General features: G+C 42.1%; 1 long non-coding RNA gene across 3 annotated transcripts in view; it reads left to right on the top strand.

The window, feature by feature from the left end:
• LOC138430874 (uncharacterized) overlaps positions 1–26,632 on the top strand; it is a 318,052-nt gene that overhangs the window by 30,591 nt on the left and 260,829 nt on the right. For all 3 annotated transcript variants that reach the window (XR_011253432.1, XR_011253433.1, XR_011253434.1), the window contains exons 3-4: positions 24,598–24,651; positions 25,101–25,187. This is a non-coding gene — a long non-coding RNA (uncharacterized lncRNA). The remainder of the gene's footprint in view (positions 1–24,597; positions 24,652–25,100; positions 25,188–26,632) is intronic.

Raw genomic sequence — 26,632 nt, 5'->3', positions numbered from 1 at the left:
GGAGTGTGTGTTCTTGGAGGGTAGCACCATATCTCATTCATCTTGAATCTTTAACTTATAGAAGTGCCTGACAGCTGACACAAGCTGCTGCTGCTAAGTCGCTTCAGTCGTGTCTGACTCTGTGCAACCCCATAGGCGGCAGCCCACCAGGCTCCCCCGTCCCTGGGATTCTCCAGGCAAGAACACTGGAGTGAGTTGCCATTTCCTCCTCCAGGTGACACAAGCTAGAGATAACTAAATATTGAATGAATGAATGAATGGCAGAAATTGTTCATTATTGTTATTATTAATCCTTCACTGTACCTAATGTGTGTGTGCTCAAGTTGTGTCCAACTCTTTGTGACCCCACGGAATGTAGCCTGCTAGGCTCTTCTGTCCATGGGATTTCCCAGGCAAGAATACTGGAGTGGGGAACACATGTATACCCGTGGTGGATTCATGTTGATGTATGGCAAAACCAATACAATATTGTAAAGTAATTAACCTCCAATTAAAATAAATAAATTTATATTAAAAAAAAAGAATACTGGAGTGGGTTGCTATTTCCTTCTCTAGGGGATCTTCCTGACCCAAGGATCAAACCTGTGTCTCCTGCATTGGCAGGCAGGTTCTACACTGCTGAACCATTGGGGCTCTGTAAATGTGTGATGAGTTGGGAAATTAAAAAAATCTTGATCTCTTACTGATAATAATTTTCTCAGTTTTGTTATGCTCCTTTCTCCTTTGTGTTGGCTCATGGAGCCTATTTGCCTCTAACTCTTACAAAAAGATAATGTTTGGGCATCTTTAAGGTTTGTAAATAGGTGACCAGAAGCATGAGCTGCCTTGAGGAACTTACAGTGTATATAAAGACCAGCTTGATTTCCTCAGAATTAATTTCAGATGCAGAAGAGAAAAGAGGGAAAAGGAGAGTATGTGTGAAAGCATTGATGCATCAAGGAAGAAACCAACTAAATTAATGTCATCAGAAATTGCATTTAATTTGAGTGGAAAATATTCTAGGCCATCATATAATCTCTTGTCTGGAAATGCTAGTCCTGATAAATTGATACATACAGATGTGGAAACACACACACACACACACACACACACACACACACTCTCTCTCTCTCTGTTTACTTGTGTGTTTCCTTTAGTCTGTGGCTCCATGAATTTTCCTGGGGACTTTTAATGTCCAGAATACATAGTGTAGACAAACTAGAATTCTAGCTTTTTTTTTTTTGTATAAGAAGTTTCTCATGGTAAGTTAATTCAACTAATCACGCAACAACACACATTCTTCTGTGGGACGCTGGCAGTCCCTCACATGCTCCGATGTCTTAACCACCTGTTTTCTTGGTTGAAGGATATTGATGTTTCCATACAGATTTGGAGCAAAAAGGCTTGGTTTTATTCATTTCCCCCCTCTGAAAGAGTGATGCTTTTCAAAATGAACACACTGAACAGCAAATTATCATCCCATTAAATGCATAAAATTATAGACAGCTGAGCCAAACCTGTTACCATCCCCTTTCCTTGGATACAGTCTAACAAGCCAGCTACAAATTCCACATGATCAATTTGCTTAGCTCTGATGGTAATTTACAAAATGCAGTGTTTTGCTTCCAAGCCATTGAGAAGCAGTCTTAAAGGATAGGCTATGCTTTAGGCACTCTTAAGTATGAAACCTTCTGCTCAGGCTCTTGTGCTTTTCATGGCTTTGGAGTCCATCCCCGGCAGTTTTTGGTATCAAAAAGAAGTCCTTCACTGTTGGCTCCACTACCTATACTGTTTTCACACTTACCATTTATACAACCTCTCTCCTTGTGAAATGCAACTGTTGTCTGGTATCTTTTTGCACAATACAAGTGACCCTGAGTAGTGGGGGTGCATAGTAGTATCCATTACCTCATTTATTAATTAATTCATCCACATTTACTGGGGACCATTCTAGGAATTCTGTGGAATTCTAGTTCTAGAGAACTAGAATGGCTCACTCTTCTAGGAACTGTGCCAAGTACTAAGGGTTAAAAGGTGAACAAGAAACAACTCCTGCTCTCAAGGAACTCACAGTCTAGCAGAACAGGGAGATGCATTTATATAATAAAAAAGGAAAAAGAAAGTAGTGTGATGGCCTGTAACAGAAACAGAGAAAAGATGTCACCAGTGGGTCTCTGGTGATCAAATAACTTCTGAAGAACATAAGAAGCCCTTCCAACAACCTTGTTTCCTCCATCCTCACAGTCAACAGTGTTGTGTATTTATTGTCTGTAAAGGTTAAATGAATGTCCATTTGTGATGGAAGTAATTTCCAGGAATTCCAGTTTCCCAGTATTCCTTCCATGCTACTGTTACTGAGTCCAAGCTTGCACTGCTCACTGCACAACAGGCCAATAAATCAAGAGATGAGGTCATAGGGGAAGGAATAGTAACTTTATTCAGAAAGTCAGTAGGCTGAGAAGATAGTGGACTAGCGTCCCAAAGAACCATCTTACCCAGATTAGCATTCAGATTTCTTTTATCCTAAAAGGTGTGTCTGGTTGTTGCAAACTTCTTGGTGCAGGCACCCTTTGTTCTTGCAGCTGTCCAGGTAGGTGTGATCACAGTGTTCCTATAAACCTTTAAGGAGACAATTGTTATTTTCTGTTTTGCAACTTTTTTTCTGTGTATCAGTGGAAAAGTGTTATACTTCACAGGTCAGAGCCTTGAGATTGGACTATCATGTATATTTTGGGGCTACTGGCAACATCCTTTATAAAAGGTGTGGAGCCAGCATGACTCAGCACAGGCAACAGAGCATGAAGGTTAGAGCTGAAGGAATAGACCCAATATATGGAGTCAGGCTTGTTCTTTTCTGTTACATTACCGCAGGCATAATACACTCCAGTAAACTGGATTTCCTCATGATTTCCAAGTACACATTACTTCTGCTCATGCACTTTCCTCTTCTCGGAATTCCTCCTCCCTGTTGCTTTGTTTAGAAGTCTTACAGGTACATCAAGGCTAGCCCACTTTGCACTAAGCTGCTGGAGCATTTGATACTATTCTTATGACCTTGCTTGAGTGTTTCAGGTCCATTGAAGTCTGTATAGCAGACTGTGAGCTTCCCAGGGGCTCACAGTCCCTTGAAGAGCATGAAGTGCCCTATGCAATTTTCAATAACTTCTTGGTTACTGTAGTTGGTCAAAGCTGTGGTTTTTCCAGTAGTCATGTACAGATGTGAGAGTTGGAACATAAAGAAGACTGAATGCCAAAAAATTGATGCTTTTTTACTGTGGTGCTGGAGAAGACTTGAGAGTCCTTTTGACAGCAATGAGATCTAACCAGTCAATTCTAAAGGAAATCAACCCTGAATATCATAGGAAGGACTGATATTGAAGCTGAAGCACCAATACTTTGGTCACCTGGTGTGAAGAGCCAACTCATTGGAAAAGATCCTGATGCTGGGAAAGACGGCAGGAGGAGAAGGGGTGACAAAGGATGAGATGGTTGGATGGCATCACCAACTCAGTGGACATGGATTTGAGCAAGCTCCAGGAGACAGTGAAGGACAGGGAAGCCTGATGTGCTGCAGTCCATGGGGTTGGAGTTGGACATGACTTGGTGACTGAACAACAGCAACAACTTGGTTACTGACTAGGAACATTTTGATACCAAGGAAAGAAAATTCAGTTTAGATTTTCTTGGCTGAGCTGTTATCAAGAAATCCCCCAGACTCAGTTTGAATCTCATCACCCTTAAAGTGAGGAATATTTACAAACCTAATGACAAAATTTCACTGTCTGGAGACATGACCTGAAGGGAAATAAAAAAGCTTGCTATCTATGTGTGTGTGTTTTAGTACAGAAATATTCCAGTTAATTTTATGCCAAGCCAGAAATAAAAAGCCTCTTCTGAGAAAAGGGGTCCCTGCCTCCAACCAGAGGTGTTGACTCATGGATCTAAAGTCACATGCATTGCCTTGGAATTTGCTTGTCATTAGCTTAGGTTGTGCAGCTGTGACAAGAGGGTCATTCTATCAGCCAAGGAGGGATTCTGTTCCTGCAACTAGGCCTGAGAAACTGGTTGATGGAGGCAGGATCCTTCATCGTATAGATCCTGGATGTAATCTTGACTGTGATCTTATTGGGGGTCCTGACCCCCAAATCCTGATATCACACAAGGATTTGGTAACCTTCCTCTGAGTTGGGTCTTTTCATAGTTAGTGTAGTAGCGATGTTTGATAAATTAAAACAAGGAGTCAGCTGTGGAACTGAAAGGGAACACACATCATGCACATCATTTTAGTTTCACTCTTACGATTTAACAGAAGAAAAGACAAGGAAAATGCAGGTCGCAAAGGCATGAAAGTGAAGAATAGACATTCATAATTCTATATGGCTTTGATGCCTTACACTTTGCTCCTGGCTCAGCCAGATGGTCACTTAAGGCTGTGAGGGCTGGGTGCCTGTGACATCAGCCAGGGACCATCTGCATCTGATCCTAGGATGATGTTAGAATCCATAGGTAGTCCCAGATCCAAGGAAAACAGAGGAATCACAGCACAGAAATGGGTTCAAGGGCTTGCAGAAATCCTTGGTTGACTTTATTGGCATTTCTAGGGCATATCTAAGAGTTGGGGTAGATGAGGTGAGACCAATATCTGGGTGGTAATACTGACCATGTCAGGTTTGAATTATCTGATAACCAGATTGTAGGATGATGATCCTGGTCCTAGTTGGGGACATCTGCAAGGTTAGAACAAAAGTCCATTGATGTAAGGGCCAAAGCATGGGGTCCAGGATTCCTGGCAAGGGGGTTAAGAGTCCAGGTCGACACCTAGAAAGAGCCTTCCAAGGTTTCACTGAAGTGGTGAAGTTTAGCATAGTTTTGGAAGAGAGAAGGAATATATCTTTATATCTTTATCAAGAGGGTGGGTGTATGTGAAGGAAAATGGCAGATGATTCCCATATTCTGAGTGAGAAGACTAGTCCAGGATGTGTTTGGTGCTTCTGCAGTAAACATCTTTGCCACAACCAGTTTCCTGGCACAACTGATTTTGCCATAAAGGATAAAATAACTGGTTGACATTTACGTTACATTACAGTAGAAAACGATAGCATATCAGTTTGCAAATCTTTCTGTGAGGTAATTTAAGTCAGGCTCTGTTAATTTTTCTTTTTTTTAACCATTTTTGAAAAACTTAGGAATCATGCAATTTTTTTCTCTTGGAGGGGGCGGATAGGAGGAGCTTGATACTTCTTTTGCCTCCAACTTCCAATATTTTGTGAGAAATTGGGTAAAGATGGCACAAGATAACAAGCTGTCATATCTAAATTAGCTAAAGAATCAGTCATTAATGCTCTCCAAGATTGTTGTGAATTGGTAGCTGCCAATTTTTTTATTTGCGATAACTTGGTCAGCTTTTAGTTTTGATGATTGGAAGTGATGACTTGTGTTCCCTAAAGAATCTGCAAAAACTGGTATGTTACTTTCTGGCACGATGTGACTATCAACCAGTTACTTTACATTTTATGGCAAGAAGGCCATATGGCCAACTAGTTGTGCAGTGAAACTGCTTGAGATGAATAAACAAAAATATTTATTCAAAAATACCTAGAATTGGTCCAGGATGCTGGTCTTTCTTTCCAGGAGATTGAAGCGTTAGCCCCTGACTACCTGGAAGCCAATAGATGAGAGTGGCATTCTCATACTAATTACTGGGCATTCGTTTCTCATTTCAGGACCACTGTTGGAACTATTTATTTGTCTTCCTTGGCAGTCAGCAAGAGTTGGCAACCCCCTTGGCAAGGTTATAAGGGAGTCTTGGAAATCGGTTACCTTTTAAAAATTGTATTTTAAATTTGGGGATATTTTAATCAGTTTAGAAATAATCTACCTCAGAAAAAGAGGATACAAATTTGAAAACTATGCCATCATGGCTCTTTAACAGCTGATGATGCTTTAGGCAAGGAAATGGCTAGGCAGTAACTGTTAGAATGAATAATGACATTAAATGAAATACAAAACAAATCCGAACCAGTTTTATTGAATTGGAAGGAAGAGACAGACACAGGCTGAAAATTTACCCGAATCTGATTAGGGAAATAAACCCTTAGACAGAAAAATGATGGATGATGGTGTGAGCTGATTAACTTGAGCCCCATTGGGAGGTAAATGGGAGAGACCGCCACAGAGTTTCAGAGCAGAAGAGAGTGCAGATCTTTAATCCGACAGACCGAGCCTGACGCTGTAGTCCATGGGGTCGCAAAGAGTTGGACACGACTGAGTGACTTTCCCTTTACTTCACTTCATTTCAGACTCGTCTTGACAGATGAGAAGACTGAGGCTTAAAGAAATAAACAACTTGACAGAAGTCTGGCTGGTTAATAAGGGACAGAGTTTGAACTTGAATCCACACCTTCCGACTGTTGAAAAGTTTGAGACAATTTGCTTAATCATAGTACTTAGTCCATTGACCAGCCTGCATCAGTACACATCTTCAGGCTATGTGATGTTTGAGTCTGTTTTCCTTGCCATCTAAGTCGCTTTGTCACCTTGTCCGGCGCTTGGGTTACCGGCAGGAGAGTAACAAGGCTCTGCAATACGGGTGTGCCATCCTGTGCTCTGTGCTCTGGGTGCGGCCGGACCCTGAGCTGGGTCTTGGTTCCCTTGGTTCTCAGATAAGCTCTCAGCTCTGGGTTGACTCAGGTGACTTGCTTCCCTGTGTATCCACCCAGCAGAGACCTCAGGGCCTGACCAGCTGCCAGCAGTGCATCTTCCTCCTCCCTCTCGCCTGGGCCCAGGTTACTTCTCCAGCGGGCAGAGCCGTCACTTTCCTGCAGCCTCAAGCCAGGACCCTGGCTTCAGGGAGCCTCCAGCCCTATCTGCCTCTTATCTGTCCTTTATATTGTATGTGGAATCAATGTTAAACTCAGAGTCTTCTTAGACTAGGCAATCTCACTGCCCTTTCTTTTATTTCTTAGGCCACTGCCTTAGATCAGGAACTCACTGTTTTCTAATTAGCCTCTCTCACCCCTGACCTATTTCTGCTTCACTGACTATGCCAAAGCCTTTGACCGTGTGCATCACAAAAAACTGTGGAAAATTCTGAAAGAGATGGGAATACCAGACCACCTGACCTGCCTCTTGAGAAATCTGTATGCAGGTCAGGAAGCAGCAGTTAGAACTGGACATGGAACAACAGACTGGTTCCAAATAGGAAAAGGAGTACATCAAGGCTGTATATTGTCACCCTGCTTATTTAACTTATATGCAGAGTACATCATAAGAAACGCTGGACTGGAAGATGCACAAGCTGGAATTAAGATTGCTGGGAGAAATATCAACAACCTCAGAGATGCAGATGATACCACCCTTATGGCAGAAAGTGAAGAGGAGCTAAAAAGCCTCTTGATGAAAGTGAAAGTGGAGAGTGAAAAGTTGGCTTAAAGCTCAACATTCAGAAAACGAAGATCATGGCATCTGGTCCCATCACTTCATGGGAAATAGATGGGGAAACAGTGGAAACAGTGTCAGACTTTATTTTTTTGGGTTCCAAAATCACTGCAGATGGTGACTGCAGCCATGAAATTAAAAGTTGCTTACTTCTTGGAAAAAAAAGTTATGACCAACCTAGATAGCATATTCAAAAGCAGAGACATTACTTTGCCGACTAAGGTCCGTCTAGTCAAGGCTATGGTTTTTCCAGTGGTCATGTATGGATGTGAGAGTTGGACTGTGAAGAAGGCTGAGCACCAAAGAATTGATGCTTTTGAACTGTGGTGTTGGAGAAGACTCTTGAGAGTCCCTTGGACTGCAAGGAGATCCAACCAGTCCATTCTGAAGGAGATCAGTCCTGGGATTTCTCTGGAAGGAATGATGCTAAAGCTGAAACTCCAGTACTTTGGCCACCTCATGCGAAGAGCTGACTCATTGGAAAAGACTCTGATGCTGGGAGGGATTGGTGGCAGGAGAAGAAGGGGATGACAGAGGATGAGATGGCTGGATGGTATCACCGACTCGATGGACGTGAGTCTGAGTGAACTCCGGGAGTTGGTGATGGACAGGGAGGCCTGGTGTGCTGCGATTCATGGGGTCGCAAAGAGTCGGACATGACTGAGCGACTGAACTGAACACCCCTGACCAAAGAATTTTCTCTGCCATAGATCTGGCTATTCCATCTTTTCCATTAGGCCTGAAATTGGGTTTCTACTCCTTTATGGATCAAGTCAAAGATTTTATCACATCCCTTCTCTTGTCACCTTTTATATTGAATTCTAATACTTTTTGGTCTTAGAAATATAAATCTATGAAAACACTTGGGACCTGCAGGAAGTAAAATGTGGGCAGTTTAATATAAGAGCAGGCTCAACCCACAGTGGCTGGTGAATTTCTTTTCTAGTCCAAGAGTGTGAAATATAATCATGGGTTTTTGGGTTTTTTTAGACATTTCTTAAAAGGGACCTCTAGAAGGTAGAGAAGCAGTTAGCTTTCTATTTATGGTACTCTGTCATCTTTGTTTTGATAAAAAATGTCTTATTTTAAAAAGATTTGAAGTAGCACTTTTCCTAATCTAAGCAGTCTGTTTTTTTGTGTGGCTGAAGATGCTTTTAGATTTCTGGGAGCTTTTTCGTCTCCAGACATGTATGTTGGAACGTGAAGTGGCTATATTTTCCCCACGATGATGCTTTTTAAATCACAATGGTTAAAACAAAAATTCTGGGGTTTGGCTTCTGGTTGAAGATTAAGTATTGCGGAAATTATCCCAACGGTTAGAATTTGGCCACATAGCAGCAGGTGGGCAGTGACCAGGGGTGAGGAAGCCCAGAACACAGGGTATTCTCAAGGAAAATATGTGATGCTATGCAGTCCTGGCCCCAATCTTGCTTTTCCTTTCCGTATCTCTCAATGCTATCTCATGACTTTTGGCAATATTTATTAAGGATTAACTGAATTCTGTTTTAGGTGCCACGGATTCTAAATCAAATAATTTCCTATTTTACACTGTGCGCACAGATCAATTCCAGATGGATTGCTGATGTAATTATAAAAGATAATATAGCGCTTAGAAAATAGGTAACTATTTCGTGACCTTGGAGGAGGTAAAGATTAAAAAAAAAAAAAAGATCCAAAAGAAGAATAACTAGATAAAGGGAAAAAGTGGATTAGTTTAAGACTGAGAATTTCTGTTCACCAAAAAACACCAAGAAGTACATTATTAAGATGAGTGAATATAGCATAGGGAACTATAGTCAATATCTTGTGTGATAAGCTATAATGGAAAATAATCTCAAAAATAATATATGTCTATATGTATAATTGAATCACCTTGCTGTAAACCTGAAACATTGTAAATCAACTATACTTCAATTATATATATGTATAGTTGATTTACAATATATATATAAAGAAAAGATGAGTAAAAAGAGTGGTAAAAGATATTTTCTACACATATATTCTACTCAGAACTCATCTACAGAATAAGAAGCTCTTCTAAACCAATAAGGAAAAAGACAAATAAGAACTTTGCAAATAAAGATATCTAAAAGGCCAGTAAGTGTGTGAAAATTTGTTCAGTGTCATTAGTCATCAGGGAAATGCCAATTAAAATCTAAATGAAATGCTAATACATATATACCAAAGTGGTTAAAATGAGAGACAAAAAGCCATCAAAATTGGTGAGGGTGTAGAGGGACTAGTACTCCTACACTGTTCTTGGGGGAATAAATTGGTACTTTGGAAACACTTTGGACAGCAATTAAAGCTGAAAAAGTGCTGAACTCTGACCTAGAAATTTCAGTCCTGGGTAGATATATACATCTAATATATACATCTAACAGATGATCCACCTTAATGTTTGGATGAAGAGTAATAAGGACAAAAGGAAATTCAGACTTTTTCGGAGGGATTGGCTGTTCTGGCTCAGATGGTAAAGAATCTGCCTGCAATTCAGGAGACCCTGGGTCCAGAAGATCCCCTGGAGAAGGCAATGGCAAGCCACTCCAATACTCTTGTCTGGAGAATTCCATGGACAGAGGAGCCTGGTGGGCTACAGTCCATGGGGTCACAAAGAGTTGGACACAACTGATTGACTGACACTTTTCACTTTAGCTGTTCATGTGGGAGAGGTGGGGAAGTGAGAGGGGGAAATTGGTTGAGGGAGGGTTTTGTTAGAAAAATACGATCAAAACATAGTGCTTAAAATATGGGAGAGACTAAATAACTTTATAAGTTCACCTATTACAAAAGGTTTTAAGTTAACAAAACACCCCCCACCCCCTAGATTTAGGAAGCAAGATGAAAATTAATGTAGATGTAGGTAAGTTATATGTGGGTAGGTGTGTGTCAAAGGGGTTTTCTATGAATAGCTTCTATTTTCTTGATGAAATAAAATGCTGGTTAATTTGCAAAGTCAGATAGACAAGGGTTAAGTTAGGGACTATAAAAAGTGGGGAGGTTTTAGAATAGCTGCTACAGGGAAATGGGAGAGAGAGGTGATCAGGGAAGGTAGTACACATAAGAGTCGTTCAGGACTCAGTTGCTGTTGGAGAGCTTAAGCTTGCAGTGGTATCATCTGACACTCCATACGCCTTCCTGCAGGATTCCTCAGCAGCGAGGGTCTATCATGAAGGAGTTCAAGTGAGCTGAGCCTTTTGGCAAAAGGAATTGAAGAGGTGCTTTATGGAAACTAGGTTGGATAAGAAAGGATAAGAAATAATAAGACAGGTGATGGACAGGTGGACAAGAGAAGAGCTGAGAACTGAAGGTCATTGTAGGATATAGTAACAAGAAGGAAGATGGACCTGAGGGGATAAGGTGGCTGGAAGGAATGGTGGTCTGGGGCAGACGTGGGCATGTTGGTCTTTGTTTTCCCATGATAAGAAGACCCAAGGTATGGCTGTGATAGTGGGTGAGAATCTCACTGTGAGATTCGATGGTGGGCGAATCTCACTGAATTCAAGAAGTCGAGGAGCTTTGCAGCCAGGCTGTTAGCTGGGGTCATTCTCTCATACACTGGGACTGTAGGAGGGTGACAGGACAAGGACAGGAGAGAGAGACCGGGAGAAAGATACCAAAGTTCTCAGGTGAATCAGGGGTGGTGACCAGGTGGTCTGTGAAGAAGGTGCAAGAAAGGGTCAAAGGTGATAGAACTGGGAAGCATGGCTTTCAGAGGAGGGAGTATTTTTATATGTGGGTAAAGGAGGGGAGTGTTGAAGAGGTCAGTGAAGGGAAAGGGATGGTTCAGAACCTACTGCTTGATCATGTGGAGTGAAGAGTTTCAGCAAAGAGACAAGGCTGAACTTGAGAGATTCCCTGTCTGTGAGACTTCTCCAAGGTAATGCCATGATCGTGCCAACATTTAGCATTAGAGGAAAGCAGTTTGAGGGTGCAGTTCACAGAGCAGTAGGTAAGGAAAACAATAAACAAAGGAATGTCACACTAGCTTAGAAGCTCCTTGCAGGCAGGGACTATGCTCTGTCCGGCTGGGCTTAGCCTCCACATTCACACAGTGCACCTGCAAGTGTGTGTGTTTGTGTGTGTGCGTTAGTCACTCAACAGTGTCTGACTCTTTGCGACCTCATGAACTGTAGCCTGCCAGGTCCCTCTGTCCATGGAATTCTCTAGGCATGAATCCTGGAGTGGGTTGCCGTGCCCTTCTCCAATATGATCTCCTTTGAATTTCTAAATACCACCTAAATTGTCTAAGTATTGTACCTCCTTGAGAGGTGTGGAAACTGAAGCTTAACTAAGTTGAATGTCTTGTATGAGATTGGAAGTAGGACCAGGTTTCTAGCTTAGATCTTCTGACTTCTAGGGTAGAAGTGCTGAGAAACGTTGAATGCATATATTCAGAAGAAATAGATTGTTTTAGTGAGTTATATTTTATATGAAATTAGAACCTTGATTTTTTGATAGCATATATCAATAATGATATATATATATGATTTTATATATGCAATATATTTTAAAGCAGTCTTGAAATGAAAAAAAAAAAAACCCTTAAACAAAAAACAAAACCCATCGGTCCACATTTTTTTCTCTCTTGATATCTTTGTGTGTATTTGCACTTGACTGGGAGGAAGTGAAAGAAATCAGTTTCCCCCTGACCTTCCATAAATGTGCTGACCTGAGGATGCTATAAAGGAATATGGACACTTAAACCATTCTATGATCATTACCAATTAATAGGGCCACTTGGCCTTTTTCTGACATTCAAAAATGGTTCCATCTGAATTAATCACAGTGATATTAATAAAAGGAAAGGTGCCCCCTTTTGAACATATCCTATATAACTAGTTTTAAAGGAGATGAAATCTTTTACTATGAAAACCTGGAGTGCATTGTCCTTGCTTTCTGATTATTTTGTGAAATGATTTCCCTGCTGATAAAGCAGAGGTGCCTGCAGCCACGTTCACTGCATTCCAATTCAGTCCCCTTCCTGGGTCTACCAGAGTTTTTATGGCCACTTAGCAACCCTGACATTCTGCAAATTGTATGGTGAAACCTTAATGATTTCTGAAACAAGAATGAGGTAATCTTCACAGCAATTTTAAATATTCCAGAGGTCAAGGGGGCATTTATGGTTTCCTTTATCACAGACTGAATTGACTTTTTCAGTTAATCATTTAAGCCACAAATTACGTATATTATGGATATTATCACAGACGAATCTGGTTTTTGTGTTCCTTCTCCTAGGTGCTTTGGGTATTTGTCGGTAAGGCAGCAAAGTCAGACCAGATGGCCTGGATTATTATTGGAAGCAGATCATCGATTCAAGAGTGCCTTTCTTCTCTCTCCCTTCCTCCACCCTGTCTTCAGTGCTAGCAGCGAAAACAGTAATTGGCTCCCTGGAAAAAAGGGGAGATTTACTCCCTAAGAATGGCTGCCTGAGTACATGAAAAGGTGCCTCTCCTTTAGATGACCGTGTGTGCTTTGTTCTCAGCTCAGATTGAAGATATTAGCTTTGTACGTAGTGCGATGCAGGTGCTGATAACAAGAAGGATGTTGGAATGTGCTCTTGTGGCTTAGAATTTTGGTGTAAGCCTCAGAGTGGCTTACATAGATGTCTTCCTCCCCCCTCCTCCCCCCAAAAAACCATCTTTATGGATAGAAAGTGTGAATTAGGTCATTTGGGTTTTGTAGGTTTTTGAAGGCAGAGGTCAGGTACCCATCTGGGTGACACCTGGCCTAGTGTTCTGCACAATGATATGCTTGTGTAGAATAATAACAGTGATATGAGTGACAGCGAGAGTGGGTTGCACTTTCCGAGCCTGATGCGATTGTGAGAAGGGCGTAGGTTTTTCAGATTATTGTTAAAACAGGGAAATGGCATGGGGGGAGGGCTTCCACGTGCACTGCACCAGTTTGTGGCTGAATTTGCAGCTCAAGGAGTTGCTTTCAGAACCCCATTTCCAAACACTTACAAAACTTGTAGCTACTGGTCACAGGGAAGGTCTGTAGAAAGCCCCACAGAATCCGGACCTGTAGGCGGGTGTCTGTGCTTGCGTGGGGATATCAAGGTCACTGCCTTGGGTCCTATTTGCCGAGGTTTCTTGGTTAGGGCGAGGAAGGAGGGAGTGTGGTGGGAAGGCTTCTAAGCTATGCTCAGCTTTTCCTAACTACTTCCCCTGGTTTAACCTCAACAGGCAAATGAAATGGAAAATTCTAGGAAAAACATACAAGGAAATCAAATCCCCAATTCCCTGGGGTCTGCATATAATTTGGGTAATTGAGGAAACAGGTTTGAGGCGGGGTGAAGGTGGAGGACAGTAGTGGATAAATTTTTGCACCAAAGCAATTACCCCCATCCCCCTCTCTCGTCTCCACTTTGCTTTCCTCAGAGAAAGCTGACTTGTGGGAGCCTCTTTCAGGGTCTCTCCTACGCTGATCCTCCTCTCCTGCCCTCCGATCCGCGTTCTTTCTGAACTGTGAGCCGTCTGTGTGTATATAGGAACCATGGTGCCATCTTCAGATGGTGGTGGCAAACCAAGCGTCCTCACCCTTCCATCAGAAGACACTTCATAGCTGAGCAGCTCTGCAGGGTCATATGTCATTGTTGTCCTGCCTGGTTGGTATCATTTGCTGTAAAGAAGGCATGACGGCAACAATTATCATGCACTATGGCTGCTGCCTGTGGCCACTCTCAGTAGGGTCAACCCACTCGCATGTTAGAATGAGTTTATCCCCCTGGGGAATCTGCCTGGGCTGGGGCAGCCATATGTGGGGTTTTGTGTGTGTATGTGTGCGTTTGTTTTGTTTTGCATTGTCAGGGCTCTAGTCACCCATTCACATGTGTTTGATCTGAAAGCTGGCCTCTCTGAGTAGGTGGTGGCTGCTGCGGAGGCGATATTTGCATTTCTGACCTGCGACATGCCTTTGCTGAATGAAATTGATATAATTACTATACACCATGACTGCCTCTAGAGTTGTATCCGTTCTGGTTGGCTTTTTTTTTCTTCTTCTACTTCATCAGCATCCAATTAATTAACAGTTGCCATGGCGACTGTTGCTATGACAGCCTAAAATTCTCCCAGAGGGCTCCTCATTCATATTCTAATGAAATACATTTGCAGAGCTGGATGGCTGGAAAAAGTGGTGAGGAGAATTCAGGAAGAATGGAAGTAGAACTAGGGAAGAGCTGCTTTATCTCAAAGTTCTGCTCTCTCTAGCTTCTGTCCCAGATCGCCTTACTTTTAAAAGAATATCTTTATTTGTATATATTATTTTTCCAAGTTTCCACTTTTTCCCCTAATATTTTTCTATTTCTATAGCCTGGCTGTTCCTGGGGTTAGGAATAATATATATATTATTGGACAAAATGAGCTTTTCCCATTCTGTTCTCATTCCTTTTTCTAGTTCATACAGTGAGGGACACATCCATCTGGTGGGATTTCTAGTGAATTCTTTGTTGGTCAGATAAAGACAGTGAAGTTTTGTTGCTTACAGCCATTGGTGGTTTCCATCCCTCAGAAGAAGATAATATCTTGTCACTCGCCCACATCTAACTTCCCGGGAAGCAGTGTCTCTGACAGATCTTAACAGCCTCTGCAGATCTATCCGCTGATTGTACATCCCTGTTCGATGTCTATCTATACTCATTTGCTCTTTCAGTTTCTTCGGAAAGGCCTAAAAGTCTCCCCTCAGCTGACTACCCCCTCCTTATAGGGGTGCCTTGTATTTTGGCCCAAGGCCCTCAGTGGCTATAGTTCTGTTTTAGTCCTCGGGCCTTGCTTGCTTTCCTGTCTCCAGGCCTGTCCAAGACACTGTCCACACAGCTGTCTATTTCTAAGCTACAGTTTTTACTGTAATCTTCAGCTGTAACCTTTAGTCTTTGAAGGGTCCCGCTGTCTGTACCAGTGGTCCTCAAACTTTAGTTTGCCTAACTTATGAAATGTGCAGATCCCCAGGCATCTCTCCCAGAAACTATGACTTGTTAAATTTGGAGTGGAGCTCAGGGACCTGCTTTTCTAGTAAACATTCTAGGTTATTCTAATGTAGACCATCTGTGGGCTCCATCTTGAGAAACACTGGCCCAAAGGTGAAGCCTTAATTCTTAGCATGGCATCCAAAACCCAGGACAATTTGATGCCTACCTATTTCTGCCTTTTTAACTTCTCTTCTGGTAATGATTCATCCTTGGATCTTCAACTCACATGCCTGGGGTTCTAACCATATCAAAATTGTCAATATCCTCCACACATGCTGCACACAGTTCAAGTTCCAAGCCTTTGCTTAAACTCTTCCTTTGTCTGAAATGATCTTGCTCTTGGGGGGATCAGAATATGCCACCCTCCCAAGAAGGGCTTCCCAGGTGGTGCTAGTGGTAGAGAACCCGTCTGCCAATGCAGCATGAGAGACGCAGGTTTGATCCCTGGATTGGGAAGATCCCCTGGAGAAGGCCACGACAGCCCACTCCAGTATTCTTGCCTGGAGAATCCCATGGACAGAGGAGCCTGGTGGGCTACAGTCCATGGGATTGCCCAGAACTGAACATGACTGAAGCAACTTAGCATATATAAATATAAATATAAATATATATATATAATGTATATATTTAATATTTTTATATATTATATATGTATATATTTATGGACCCAATAAGCCAGTTTGGAATAAAGATGATTTTGAGCTGAAGGCATTTAAGAAACAGAAGACATAGAAGAAATTCTGTGCTTTTCTTTCTGCCCCAAAGCAGGGCATGTATTTCCTTTTCTGAAAGTGTGCTCCTCCTGTCTCCTGTACCAGGTAGAAGAGAATGACTCAATCACCAGTCATTCTCATTCACCAGTCATTCAATTGTTACTTTTAATAAGAAAGCAGTTGATTTCTTATTAGACTCTTGTCTAATAAGATTAGACTTATTAGATGATGATGATTAGACTCTTGTTACTAAAGATAAGTGATATGTAAATTTCATCTGTAATATTTAAGATTTTAGTAAGATTTAGTAAGATATAATAAAATATATTCTACAGACTTGTGTCTTATAAACCTTACTAAATAATCCTTATCTTCCAACAGTTTCCCTTATATATTTACCTTCTCACAATTTACTGTCTCTAAGAAGATCAGACTCTTTCTCTTGTCATTTCTCCACAATTTATTGCTCTGTGTTAAAAGGGTATATAAGCTCATAGGCGAAACCGCTGCTTAGAGTTTCCAGGTCTCCCACATTGTAGGTGGATTCTTTACCAGCTGAGTCACCAGGGAAGTCCAAGAATACTGGAGTGGGTAGCCTATCCCTTCTCCAGGGGATCTTCCTAACTCAGGAATCAAACTGGGGTCTCATGCATTGCAGGTGGATTCTTTACCAGCTGAGCTACCAAGGAAGCTGAAAGTGAAAGTCACTCAGTTGTGTCTGACTCTTTGTGGCCCCATGGTCTGTAGCCCTCCAGGCTTCTCTGTCCATGGAATTCTCCAGGCCAGAATACTGGAGTGGGTAGCTGTTCCCTTCTCCATGGGATGTTCCAATCCAGGGATCAAACCCAGGTCTCCCGCATTGCAGGTGGATTCTTTACCATCTGAGCCACCAGGGAAGCCTCAATATTTAAGATTTTAGTAAGATTTAGTAAGGTTTGTTCTACAGACTTGTTTCTTACTTATAAACCTTACTAAATAACCTTTACCTCCCATCAGTTTCCCTTATATATTTACCTTCCCATAATTTACTGTCCCTAAGAAGATCAAACTCCTTTATCTTGTCATTTCGCCACAGTGTATTGCCCTTTGTTAAAAGGGTCTATAAGCTCATAGGCCAAACTGCTTCTTGGAGTTTCATGCCTTTTCTGTGAGCCCCCCTCCATGTGTATATGAAATAAATCTTTTCTCTTGTTAAGCTGACTTTGCTACTTTAATTCACTGGCGCCAGTCACTAAGCATAACAGGGTAGAGGGAAAGTTTCTCTTCTCCTGCACTCTCTGGGATCCTAATCAGACTTCCCTCAACCTAATGTCACCTCTTTCTTGAAGTCTTTTACTTTCTTCCGGATAGAATCAACCTTTCTTTGTGTCCCATGGCACTTTGTTGCCCCTGTGTTTGTACTTATCACATTTCATTTTAATTCTCTCTCAAAGAGTTATAGTCCTTGCTTCTTGAAGGTTCTTGCCAATGGAAGAAAATAATTACTTAGCATCTACTAAGTGCTGTTTATGGTGTCAGTTAAGTATTCTCCTTGCCATAAACTGCTTTCTTATCAAAAGTAACAATAAAAATATAACCACCTGAGTTGAGTCCTCGATTCCAGGCAGTGTGCATATTATTGTTTAATAGTCATAGCAACTTTATGATACTGCTTTTATGAATACTTAAAAAAAAAAACAGTAAGGAAATGGCAGTAGCTTACTCAAACTTCATAACTAGTAAATGGAGCAGTTGGAATTTATCCAGGTTAGTTTGACTCTGGAGCCTTCCTGGGTTACTAATTTAAGGTGGGGAAACCTCCCTGAGAGTACCCAGCTAGAGGCAGAAGATCCAGGCCAGTGGGCCAGCCTTTGTGCTTTGAACCCTCAGCACCCCCTGTAGTTCTTGACACGTGGTTCATTGACTGGAAGAAGGCCTTTTGGGTGTCAACATGATTATTATTTTACGACTTAGAGAAGAGACTCATCCAGGGTAGTATAGTTAGAAAGAGGCTGAGCAGAAACTTAACACAGTAAAGTGAGTTCAGCAAGTCACAGATCGCTCCTCAGTACTGTGGCAGACTTGGATGAACCTGGGATTCTGATCATCATTTACGACATTGTTTCAAGTTCCTGGGTTGGTTTTTGAGACTGATGTGAACAGTCAGAACCTGAGGTGTGGGGACTGTGAATAAGGCATGCCTCTCATGGAGCTGCCATAGTGCTGTGCCTGTCACCAGTGGCATTCAAATCCATATCTTGGTATCTGCCAAGTAGCTTTGGTTTTTGGAATTAGGAGATATCAGTCAAACGTTTGGTATTTAGTCCACAAAAGGACATTTGGAAGAGGACTCAACAGCACTTGGCAGCTGATGAAGGAAGATGTTTTCTCACCTAATTTTCACAAGTGGTTTCCGCAACCTCACCTTCAAACCACTTGCCAAACACAGCTCTACCTGCGGAGGGACTGAAAAAGAAAATGCAGTTAACCCCATATGTTCTGTTTAGAAGCGCATCTGAGTGGCAGCTTAGAGCCAGAGTCTCATATCCCGGGACTTTCTGATGAGGGGGTCTGATGATTTCCTTTCCCTAGGAATTTAATAACCCCAGGACCCATCTATCTAGCAAGAGTCTGAAGTCAGCAGGAACTCAGATTATTGGTGCCTGGTTTTGCCCAATGGCGGTGCTACTAAATCCATCTTAGGAGAGCTTGTTAGCCTGTGGCTGGAGCTTCGTTCTGCCTGAGCTTCTTGGGAGTGGGCAGTTGTTGGCTTTTCCCCAGGGTGTAGCCTGCCTTGGGATTTCACTGGATGCTGAGGACAGAGAGGGCCCCTGTGCAGGTGATGGGGCTTCACAGATTGTCACTTTGCCCAGCTGTGTCCGTCCGATGCACTGCTGCAGGCTGCCAGCATAATGTACCCCGCTCAGGCGTGAGGGGAGGATGCTTTGAACAATTCATCTCCTGCATGATTCATCAGGCCCCTGCTTCCTGATCCACTCCCACTCTCTCCTATCCCCCATCCCCCACAACGTGATCAGCAGGACTAGCAAGGCATTCGCTTTGAAAGAGGTGGAGATCAGAGGGTGAAATTATTAACCTCCACGTCAATTGTAATTAATGCACCAAGCCACCTGGATATTTAGTAACTGGAAATGAAATCAATTTGCGTTTTAAAATTTAATTTATATACAGCCGGTTCGATAAATCAGTGACCCATTGCTAGGTAACTCACTGCTCTGAGTTTGGAGAAGAATTTCTGTCCTCATTGTAGTCTGGGTATTTTGCAGCTTCAGAAATGAATCCAGAGCTGTTGACCTGTCAGGAAAGGGTAGGCTGGTATAATGGCTTTGAAAAATCTTGACTCTCACTGCAGCTTGGATAGGAACAGGCAACGTGATTTCTGTATTTTGTTTATAGCTGTTTTCATTTAATTCACGATTCCCTCCCTCCCCACCCCACAGTGGAAAAAAAATAACTAAATGTCTAATTTGGTTTGAGTGAATGTCTGATTTGAGCATTTAAACAGAGCCTTCAAGGAATGCTCAGCCTTTCTAGGAAAAAATGCTTTGAAACTCAGATTGCTTGCATCTTCCTCCTGTTTCTCTCCCCCCGTCAAAATGGCATCTGGTGTAAGGGGAGGCATTCAGTGTCTGGACGAGGGGCTCCCAGAACCTCATGGGCGAGGGGAGGAGCCGGGTCCTTGGTTATCGGGGCTTTGTTCTTAGGTTGCTGACTCTGTTTGGGCTCCCCTGCTTCCAGTGGCACGCCTTGAATGTGGCTGGTATAACCTGGGCCTGGCCTGGGGCCGGTTCCCTGGCTGACCTTTGACTCTCAGTGGCTATGGTCATCACACATAGGCCCTTGACAGGCCCTGTCAGTCAATGCACTCTCAGTGCTCTGCTGGAAGGGAAGCTGGCTTAAGAGAAACAGGAGGGCCCTCCTTGCTCCCTCCTTGCCGTGTGGCCGCACTGATGTGGCCTGGCCTTAGGTTGGTGCAGGCAGCTTGAGACTGGTTTTTTTTTTTTTTTTCTAGAAATCCATGCAGGGAGCCAGGGCCATGCCTCCTACTCTGCTTGGTTTGCTTATTCTGTGCCAAAGCTCAGAGAAGGAAGTGAGACCTATGTCAAACAGCTCTGCCCTCCTGCCCTCCCCTTCTCCCACCTTCCAGGCTGGAAAGGGCCAGATCCTTGGTCCACTCTGCTCTGCTGTACGACAGTCTCCTCTGCCACAGGGGAGAACGCATTGGCTTTCCTGCCTCGGTGAAAGAAAGGTGTTAGTCACTCAGTCGTGTCTGACTCTCTGCGGCCCCATGGACTGTATCCCTCCAGGCTCCTCTGTCCATGGAATTCTCCAGGCAAGAATACTGGAGTGGGTTGCCATGCCCTTCTCCAGGGGATCTTCTTGATCCAGGGATGGATCCCGGGTCTCCTGCACTGCAGGCAGATTCTTTACCTGGGTAGAGCCCAGGGAGCCCTGGGTAGAGGGGCACAGAATCCAAGGGACAGTGGGGCTTTTATGCATTAGTGACATCCAGCCTCGGTTCTTGATAATTAAAGTGCGAGCACGGAGGGGTTAAGGGGATGGGGTGGAAAGGGGAAAATCTGCTTTCAAGACAAAAGCCTGGCCTCAAGCCTACTGTTTTGCTGTGTAACCTGGTTTCTGAAAGCCATGAAATGAAAATTATTCTTGCCATTCTTTTTTTATTCTTTTGATAAAGATTCTGCCTTTTGTGTAGCTGGGAGCCTCCCGGGGTCTTGGGCCATTCTAGGGTGATGACAGCATCTTCAGAAATCTAGAAGAAGAAAGCATATGAATGATTTTCAACAAAATTTACCTTCATTAAAATAGTAATGTGTGAGATTTGATTACATGTTCTCATCTGACTATAGTTCATAGAATGTGGATTCTCAGTCAGTAGCATTTAAGAAGCACCAGTAGTAACTTGTGTGTGTGTGTGTGTGTGTGTGTGTGTGTGTGTGAGAGAGAGAGAGAGAGAGAGAGAGAGAGAGAGAGGACAAGAGGCATTTATGGACTGAAAAGCATGGGAGAGAATATCAGAGGCACAGAAAATTTGGGGTTAAACTTGCAGATATAACACAAAAAATTAAGATGTTTAAAAGGTGACACATAAGTGAATGAGATTAATATCATCTCAACTTAATACAGGAGTTCTGAGGGAACACGGGACAAAGAAGTGATTGGAGTTAGACATGTATAATCAGATACAGACTTTTTAAGTGATTTGGGGATGAGACTTGAAGGTAAGCTTATTCATCCATCTACCAAAAAAAAAAAAAAAAAAGACTGAGGCATAAGGATTAGGTGATGGGAGCTAAAGATTTTGCTGAAGGAAACTCACCCTAACTTTCTGAAGACTCATGTAAATGGGGACCTGTAACCTCCCTAGAGCAGTAGTTCTCAAACAGTAGCACAGTGGATTTACCTGGAAATCTTTAAAGAACACTGATGCCTGGGTCCATTCCCAGGGACTGGGTTTGTTCTAACTGGATCATAAAAACGTCCTTCAGTATGTACTGGGTTGAATTGTGTCCCCTCCCAAATTCGTGCTCTTCTCGGAACCTCAGAATGTGACAGTGTTTGTAAATAGCGTCAACTGCAGATGTCATTAGTTAAGATGAGGGTATACTGGCGTGAGGGTGAGCCCTTACACCAATATGGCCGATGTGCTCATAAGAAGAGAAGAGGCACAAAGACACACGTCCACAGAGACCAAGTGGTGTGATGAGTCACAGGAGCAGTGCCACATACGTAACCAAGGAAGGAGAGCTGAAGTCACGCGTCTGTAGGTGCCAAGGAATGCCACGGGCTGCCTCCAGCCGCCAGGAGCTAGGGGAAGGGCATGGAACAGGCTCTCATTCAGAGCCCTCCAGAAGAGCACTGTAAAAATCATTTTGTTTATTTAGTTTTGGCTGCGCTGGATCTTTGTTCCTGCATGGGCTTTTGTCTACTCGAGGCAAGGAGGGGCTACTCTCTAGTTGCGGAGCCCAGGCTCTAGGGCATGGGGACGTGGGTAGTTGGGGCTCCTGGGCTGTAGAGCACAGGCTTGGTGGTTGTGACACACGGGCTTAGTTGCTGCACAGCATGTGGAATCTTCCCAGACGAGGGATCGATCCTGTGTCTCTTGCCTTGATAGGCAGATTCTTATCCAATGTGTCACCAGAGAAGTCCCAGGTGACTTCTAGCCTTCAGAACTTGAACGATTGCCCCTAGCACATTTAATGCAGCAGAGAGAAAGCAAGACAGATTGGAAACCTTTGAGGGTCAGTCTACGCAGAGGGCAGAATCTTAGTCCCCGAGGATTTGACTTTTTCAGGACTGTGAGAGAATACATTTTCGTTTATGGCCACCCAGTGTCATACTTTGTTACAGCAGGCCTAGGAAGCTGATACAGGTTACTACAAGGTGCAGCCCACGTTGTCAACCAAGGCCCTCAATTGTAGAGCACAGTAAGTGCTCAGCTGGTGTCAGCTGCTGTCATCACCCTGAAGCACACAGCCCTGGCTGAACTCAGGAATCTGCTGAACCCCAGAAAAGCATCTCGGATAGTGTTTGGAGCTCTTTGAGAGGCGTCTTATGCAGCCTTTTTCTCAGAGGATAGGCTACCACGGTAAACCAAGGGGAGGCGGTAGACTGCGGTTGCCAGCGGGGGAGGGAGGGAAGGAAGGCATAGTCAGGGAGTTTGGGATGGACATACCAAATACATACACACTGCTGTATTTAAAATGGAAAACCAACAAGGTCCTGCTGCAGAGCACAAGGAGCTCTGCTCAATGTCATGTGGCAGCCGGCTGGCAGGGGAGTTTGGGGGAGAATGGATACATGCCTATGTATGGCTGAGTCCCTTTGCTGTTCATCTGAAACTGTTACAACATTGTTAATCAGTTATACCCCAATATAAAATGTTAAAAAAAGAGAAGAAACAGTAGATTCGACCACTGTGAGGGGAGCATAGCATGTCTGTCTTGAGTAGCACACCCTCAGCAGTCTGGACAGCATGGGCCCCATGTCAGTGGGCTTGGCTCTGGAGGAGGGGTGTGGCTTATGTAGATGGGCAGTATCTCGTCCTGCTTATGTAGATGGGCAGTATCTGGGGCTTTGAGGCCACACAGCATGTGATCTATCGCCTAAAACCTTGACCTCCGGTTCTAAGGGTTATAGAGCCTTCCCGAGCCAGGATGACCAACTGTCCTGGTTTGTCTGGGACTGAAGGGCTTCCTAGGACGTGGGGTTCTCATCACTAAAACTGGGACAGTTCTAGGCAAATCAGGTGGGTGTGTCACCACACAGAATCCTTTGTTTTCCTCGGGGACTAAGATTCTGCCCTCTGCGTAGACTGACCCCCAGACTTTTTCAGTCTGTCTTGCTTTCTCTGCTGCATTAAATGTGGTAGGGACAATCATTCAAGAATCACGTGCTTGCTAAGAATCAGCACTTTGTCCCCTGGACTGATCTGACCCCACTCTGATGACGGTAGGATTCACCATTTACAAGGAGTCTCATGCTTCTGGAATCTGTCTGGTGAGATCCTTGGAAGCCTTTTCTTTCTCACTGCTCATTATCATCAGCTCTATCAGCATCTCATCTGTTTTTACTCAAATAATTATTAATTTCTACATCTGCTTGTACTCAGGCCTTCCAGTTATCCACTGAAAATAGGAAGAAGACAGATTTCTCTATCAGTGGATTAGTTGTCAGTACTAATGGCAGCAATGGGGAGCTCACAAATAGTGCATGTGTGTGTGTGTGTGTGTGTGTGCATGTGTGTGTGAGCATTTGTGCACTTGGATGGTGGGCAAGTGGGTGTAGGGAAGAGAGAAAGGAAGGTGGGAATGCAGTAGAGAAGACCATCTGTTCCTTGTAGCCAATTTTAACTCTTTCTCCTGTTCCTCCAGTTATTTCATCCTTCCCTGGTTATCATTGTCTGAACACAGACATTCAGTGTTGGATGTTTCTGACGTACCGAACTGTCAAAAACAAAAACAAAAAGACTCCTGTTTCCATTTTTCTATTCTTTAAGATACCTAACCAATAGTTGGGATGGTAGACATCCTAAAAGCTGAAGGAAGTCCGTATCCTGTTTCATATTCACTCTAATTTCCCATACTTTCTTCCTATTTATTTGATCTGTAGCTTTGAGAAAATCAGTTACCTCTCTGGTTATCAATCGCTTTGTAGTAAAATGTTAGTCAAAGCACAGAGCCCCAGACATACTGAAATATTTGCAAAATGTGCTTTTGATGATGCAGGTTATAGAATCTTTTTTATATCATTCTTCTGCTCAAAGACCTAAAACAGGAGCTGAGAAAGCCCCATAGCCTATAAAATAAAATTTAAATTACTTAATATGTTATTCTCTATCTTATAAAATCTGGTTTCTGAAAGCCTGAGCTATTTATTATCATTTGCTTCTTTTGGACCTCCAACATATACTGAATTGATTTTAGTTACTTTTACTGAGTATCTGTCTTTTACATTTATTTTAAAATCCCTTGACAGATGGACTTTTACCATTAAAAGAATTCCCAACACCTGGCAGCTGTTTTGCACCTAGTAAGTATTCAATAAATGTTAAGTTACATTGAAACTTTTTCTGGATATAGAAATACTTGAAAAAGTATAAATAGCTCATGAATTTTAAAATTTATCCCAAACTTATTTCCAGTCTTTAGAGAAGCATTTACTATCTCACCAGCAAGTATGATGTTAGCTGCGGGCTTTTCATAGATGCCTTTTAACAGAAAAAGAAAATTCCTTCTATTTCTAGTTTGCTAAGAGTTTTTGTTAGGAATGAGTGTTAGATTTGTTAAATGCTTTTTCTGGATCAGTTGCGATGATCATATGATTTTCTCCTTTATTTTGTCAATGTGGTGAGAAATTGATTTTTGATCATTGAATCAGTCTTGCATTTCTGCACTAAATAGTCAATTTCTATTCTTCTTATGTATATCTCACAAATAGTATTGGTTTATAATCTTCTTTTCTTGTAATGTCCATTTCAGGTTTTAGGATCCGGGTTATGCTGGCTTCATAAAATGAATTGGGAAGAAGAGATTTAGGTTAATAGAAGAGTTGCAAGGATATAACAGGTAATACCTATATACCACCCAGTTTCTTCTGTGGTTAACAACTTACACTGCTGGGGTATGTCTGTCATAGCTAATGAACCAGTATATGTACATTATTATTATTAACTAATGTCCATTATTTATTCACATTTCTTTAGTTTTCACCTAATATCCACTTTCTGTTTCAGGATCCAATCCAGAATACCACTAACATTTAGTTGTCATATCTTTTTAGGCTTTTCAAGAGTCTTGACAGTTTCTCAGAGGCTATTTTTTTATAGTTCATTTTTTGTTGTATAGACTTTTGCTCTTAATTTCCTTCTTCTTTAATTTTCTTAAGTTTATTTTTAATCTTTTAACTTTTAAAAGTGAAAATAATTGATTTTTAAACTTTTATTTTCTAATATAAACATTTAAAACTATAGCTTCCCTCTAAGCCTTGTCTCAGCTCCATCCTACAAATTGATTTATTTTTTATTACCATTGAGTTATAAATATTTTCTGATGTCATTTGTGATTTCTTTTTTGACCCGTGGATTATTTAGGAGTGTTCTGCTTAATTTATAAGTGGGAAGATTTTCAAGCTATGTTTCTGTCATTTTTTAACTTATAGTGATCAGTGTATGTTTAAAGCATATATTCTGTGTATTTTAAGTACTCCAAATTGTTTTATGGCCTATCTTGATGCTGTTCTGTGTGCATTTGAAAGGATTGTGTATTCTGTATTTGTTTGGTATTATATTCTATAAATATCAGTAAGACCAAGTTGGTTTGGTATAATTTTTGCAGTCTTCTAAATCCTTGTTGAGTTTCTCTACTTCTATCAATTTACTGAGACAGGGGTGTTAAAAACTCCAGTCATGATTGTGGATTTGTTATTTCTCCATTTAGTTCTGCCAATTTTATTCTTATTTTGAGTCTGTATCGTTAGGAGCATATGATTTATAGTTGTTTTGTCTTTGTGATGAAATGACTCCTTATCACTTAGAAGTAATCAGCTTTATCGCTAATAATATTTCATGTCTTGACATCTGCTTTGATATTAATATAACCACATCTGTTTTCACCCTTTTTCCTTCACCTCTTTGTTTCTATTACAGTGTTTCTGATTTCTAGCATTTCCTTACAACTCTTTCTCAGATCATCCATTTCTGTGCTTCTATTACCCATCCATTCTTGCACTCATCCACTTTTTTCCACTGAAGCTCTTAGCATGTTCATCATAGTTGTTTTAAATTCACAATCTGCTATTTCCAAGATCCCTGCCATGTTCGTGTCTGGTTCTGATGCTTGCTCTGTGTCTTCAAACTGTGTGGGTTTTTGTTTTTGTTTTCACCTCTGAGTATGTCTTATAATTTTCTTCAGATAGCTGGACATGATATACAGGGTTAAATGAACTGAGATAAATAGTACTTTAGTGTGATTTTTATGATTAGCTAGCTGGGGGTTCAGTCGTGTTTACTGTT

This window comes from Ovis canadensis, chromosome 26, assembly GCF_042477335.2.
Source record: "Ovis canadensis isolate MfBH-ARS-UI-01 breed Bighorn chromosome 26, ARS-UI_OviCan_v2, whole genome shotgun sequence".
NCBI lineage: Eukaryota > Metazoa > Chordata > Mammalia > Artiodactyla > Bovidae > Ovis > Ovis canadensis.
This window is presented reverse-complemented; position numbering and strand designations above follow the sequence as displayed.